This window comes from Dipodomys ordii, unplaced genomic scaffold (genome assembly GCF_000151885.1).
Source record: "Dipodomys ordii isolate 6190 unplaced genomic scaffold, Dord_2.0 Scaffold126, whole genome shotgun sequence".
Lineage (NCBI taxonomy): Eukaryota > Metazoa > Chordata > Mammalia > Rodentia > Heteromyidae > Dipodomys > Dipodomys ordii.
The window spans coordinates 6399074-6404194 of record NW_012267342.1 but is presented as its reverse complement, the minus strand read 5'-3'; the positions used below and the strand labels follow the sequence as shown (position 1 = coordinate 6404194).

At 32.4% G+C, this 5121-nt stretch overlaps 1 pseudogene; it reads left to right on the top strand.

Moving 5' to 3' along the window:
* Positions 1–3608: 3608 nt before the first annotated feature.
* LOC105996085 lies at positions 3609–4536 on the top strand (annotated as a pseudogene).
* The last annotated feature ends 585 nt before the right edge of the window (positions 4537–5121 follow it).

Below are 5121 nucleotides of genomic sequence, written 5' to 3'. Positions count from 1 at the left end.
CATAATGGATATTTTAGAGATTCTTTCAGATATTTGGTGTTATAGTAAATAAAAAATAGTGAGAGAAATAATAAACTGCATCATTGTAAGCACACTCCTTTTTCAGGAATCCAACCTAATGGAAATTTCCCAGACTCTTCGCAGTATAATTGAACTTTATGTTTCAATCCCCAAGGTATATGGATAATTTTCTCACTGCACTATAGAAAAAGTATTGGCAAACTACAAACTGTGAAACAAATACAGTTTTCTACCTGTTTGGAAAACAGTGGTGTATTTCAATACAAGCCTACAATTTATCTATGCAATGCTTATGGCTGTTTTCATATTTAGATAGCAGAGTTAAGAACTTGTAACAAATATTAATAGTAAGTAAATCTAAAATATTTTTACTCTGGTCCTCTTTAGAAAAATGTTTGCAAATTCTTAATACCAAGAAAATATTTTTTTCAAATACAAATTTGAGAAAAATTCTAAAGAGCTAGTGAAAGCTTGCTTTCACAACGTACTCACTTCTTAATATAAATCTGTCTTTATATGCATGCTTTATACTTTCTTAACAAAGTATATTGAAATGATTTAATTTTCAATTGTGATAATTTAAGTCCTGTTTGATTTTTTTTTTAATTCTGAAGTGTAGTACTTGTGCTGTGGTCAAGATATTCAGAAAGATGCAGGAATAAATGAGCTCTTATCCCAGAAATAAGAAGGCACTTGCTTTGAAAAATAAAGAAATAAAATCCCCTGATATCAGCAAAGGTTTTGCTCACTTGATTTTTTATTTTACACAAAAGGTAAGCTGAAGGACACACAACCTTGTTTTCCTGTAAGACTGTCTTTCAGCAAAAATGAATTTTATAATGAAAAATTGAACTAGACTTATCCCAGGTGGTTTTCTCACCCTTCAGGAAATCATTATCATCTTCAGCATTTCTATTCCTATCCTTAGATTTGTCATTGGCATCTAAAACATTGCCTGTGAGTTCTACATCACAAGAACAAGGAAGATAAGGTACCTCCTTGTCAGCTTGTACTTGTTTGCCAATTTCACAAGGTAGGAAACATGTTCCCTGCTTTTTTAAAAAAAAAAACAGGGTCAGGATGTTTGGGTAGAATAAAACGTTAGAAAATTCTTACCATTTGATAAAGGAAACATTTTATTCTTAAAAACTGAAAATATATTAAAATAATAGAATATACAGTTTTATCTTCTCTCAAGAACATTTCAGACATATAGATCTAATATAATGATCAGAGTGAAATGACATATTTTTGACAAACTCTCTCTTAGATGTAATCATATTTTAAGACCACAGTATGCTTGATTTAAAAGTAACAAAAGTGAAACAAAATTATCAAGGCCAAAATAAAAATAAAATAAAAATCCCCTATCATTAATCTCACTTTCATAGTATAATACAACAACAACCCAACAATAGTTTGTGAGATTTGGCAACTCATGTGGTTGGGAAAATAATCTTTCAATGATATAGTGTCGGAAAAAATCATTTGTTTAGTATATTTTCTCACAATAATGAAAGTAAAGTGATTATAATACATATCTCACTTGATTATTTTGAGGAACATATAAAAAAAGTTAGTATGGATAATAACATTACTGTGCACTAATTGTGAAAAAAATTAGGCAAAATCTGTTAGCCAAAAGTACTAGACAAAAAAACATGGTATAGCTGAACAATTTTGTAATATTAGAAATCAATTATAGGAGTTATACCATGTTGTATGTGCATTTTTCTTGTTTAGAGAGGGGAAGGAAAATAACAAAATGCTGAAATAAGGATACTGGTTGATCTATTGTAATAATGAGTTGTACATTGAAAATTAACTTTACAGCTTTGGGGTGCCTGGAGGGAGAAATTGGAGTGGTGGGGAGGGAAGGTATGGTAAGGGCCTCTATTTTTGAGTTATTTTCTACTTGTATATATAAAACTTAAATTATTTTTCCTGTCTTCCCAATAAAATGAAACTGCGTGGTAGCTGTAGATTTGTATTTCACTTATTCTTCTTAGTTTCTAATTACTATTTTTTTTTGCCTTAATATAATTATTCTACAAAGTCTAACTAACAGAGTTAATGTAGAGGAACCAAATTTAGAAATGGGTTGCCTAATAAATATTGTTTTTCAACATAATGGTCACTAGAATTTTAAAGAAATTAGGAACTTAATTATTTAAAATATATATTTCTGTTGACCCTTAACATTTTCACCAGATACATTTAGATTTTATCCTCAAATAAAGCCTTAAAGGTGTAACTTCATACTTTCTTCCCGAGAATAGTCAAGTCCCTCTTGTACATGTAGTTAGTATGACCACAAAACGCTGAGCTTTGAAAACCATTACTGAGATTTGGGGAACAGTTATACATACAGTTTTATTTTGTCTGTTTATTTCTACAAACCTATTAGACATTATTAATAACAGAAAACTATAACCATCACAAAATATACAGATAAAGTTGTACTGCAGTTAGATACTATGGAAGTTTATCTTTTAAAAAATGGTGATAATAGGAGACAGTTTGGGTTTCAGTTTAAGTAATAGAATCAAAGAAATGCAAAGTGCGAAGAGCTTTACCTGTCTAAATGCGGGCCCTCCAAAAACAAGAGTAAGAGCTCTTAAATGCTGAATAAAAAACTTTAACACTACTTACTCATCTTCACTTTAATGATGTAGTGATTTATGCTATTGCTCTCAATAAATAATAACATATGTTAAAACCCATATTTGGCAATGCACACTTTGACTTCCTGTCACATTTGGTTACTCATTACCTTCCTCAAAGGTTACTGGTAAGGAGAGCGACTTGAGTGAATATCCAATACCTCCCCATGACCTGAATTACATCTCAGAAGCAATTTGTCCCTTGACACAAGCTTTCAATAGCATTTCTTTGGATCCACCAGCAGTAGTTTTTAAGAGCTTACATATTCCAACAAGACCTAATGGCATCTAAATAAACTTATTAAAATTGATTAATTGCTGAGAACAATGTTTCTTTTTTTCCCCCAAAATAGTTGATGAGACTCAGTCCATCATTTCTGTTGTAATTGCTGATAAAATATAGGTTGGGGTTGATGATGCTAAAAGGTGGTAAAAAGAATGTAATGTTCAACTTATGGGTCCCTCTTGTACTTTGTTCCTTTTCTTGATGTCCCAGTGTAACAGCTTACCTTTTTGTATCATCTTATATTTGTAAGTCATTTTAAATAAAGACTGCAAATAAGTAAGTTTTATTTTGCATAAGTCAACCAGCACCTAGTTCCAGCTTACAACGAACACTCTTAGATCTTTTTTTTTTTTTTTTTAATGTAGAAGTCTAAACATTTTATTATCTTAAAATAGCTTAGATTTTCACACTGGCAAAAAAAAAATATACTGAAGTAGGCAAATTCTGATGTGTGCTACAAATGCATTCTCTACCACCAAATGTATGTTAATATCCGAAGAAGTAAAGCCAGATATTTTTAATCATGCAAATAGTCTTGTATTATTAAAAATACAAACCCGAGGGGGGCGGCAGTGGTGCGGGTCAGCAGGGGGCGGGGCGGGGGCAGGAAGGTGACTGGCCTTGCCTCACCAGAGACAATGCCATTTCCAATTAAAACTCAAGGATCACCATGAGCACAGACATCACAGAAACACTATGGCATTACTTCTCCTATCAGCTTAGCAGCCCCCAAGGAAACTGACTGCATACTTACACAAAAACTGATTGAGACATTGAAGCCCTTGGGGTGTTAGAATGGGAAGAGGAACTGCAGCACAGGATTTTAATTTTGGGAAAATTAAATAACCTAGTAAAAGCGTGGATATGGGAAATCAGTGAAAGTAAGACCCTTCCACAATCTGTAATTGAAAATGTTGGAGGAAAAATCTTTACATTCGGGTCATACAGATTAGGGGTACACACGAAAGGTGCCGATATTGATGCGCTGTGTGTTGTACCAAGACATGTCGATTTTTTCACTTCATTCTATAAGTTGAAGTCACAGGAAGAAATAAAAGGTTTAAGAGCTGTTGAAGAGGCATTTGTACCAGTTATCAAACTGGTACAAACTGCTATAGAGATTGATATTTTGTTTGCAAGATTAGCACTGCAGACTATTCCTGAAGATTTGGACCTAAGAGATGACAGTTTGCTTAAAAATTTAGATATAAGATGCATAAGAAGTCTTAATGGTTGCAGGGTAAACGATGAAATTTTATATCTAATACCAAATATTGACAACTTCAGGTTAACTCTGAGAACAATCAAACTGTGGGCCAAACGACACAACATCTATTCTAATATATTAGGCTTACTCGGTGGCGTTTCCTGAGCTATGTTAGTAGCAAGAACTTGCCAACTGTATCGAAATGCAATAGCATCAACTCTTGTACATAAATTTTTCTTGGTATTTTCTAAATGGGAATGGCTAAATCCAGTGCCTGAAAATGCAATCTTAATTTGCCTGTATGGGACCCAAAGGGTAGTGTATTATTTTTTCCCCTACAAATTCACACTGTGCAATAACAAGTAAAAATCATCTGCATAAACTCCAGGGAGACTGCTTAGCCTTTTACAAATGAGTGGACATGTTCGTATCACACTTCTTCTAGATAACCTCATCTATATTTGTTCTCTGGTATGTGAAGCATAATGATGTACCATGTAAATCACATTTACTTGTAAAGAGTGAATACAAATTTTACTAACATTTTAATTCTGTTTAGAAATAACTTGTAAGTCAACATTGTGGGGCATTTGTGCTTTCAGAAAAAAAAAGGATACCAAAAAATAAATACAGACCTGAGTACTTATTCACAATGGAAAAAATATAATAAAACATAGTTGTAAAACTCTGACTTCTTGAATATATCACAAATTTCACAAAATAAATATTGTAATTATTTGTGTCTGAAATATTTATTTATTTTTTGTTCTATTTTCTTACCTTTTGTCCATCTTCTTAAGTCTTTGGTTGCTTTCATATAGGACTAATGCTTTTAAAATGTTGTTTTTAATTTCCTAAAGAAAATATGAAGATAATTTGTTCTTTTCTCTTTCATGGTTGACTGATTCTTCCTCCTCCTCCTCCTCCTCCTCCTCCTCCTCTTC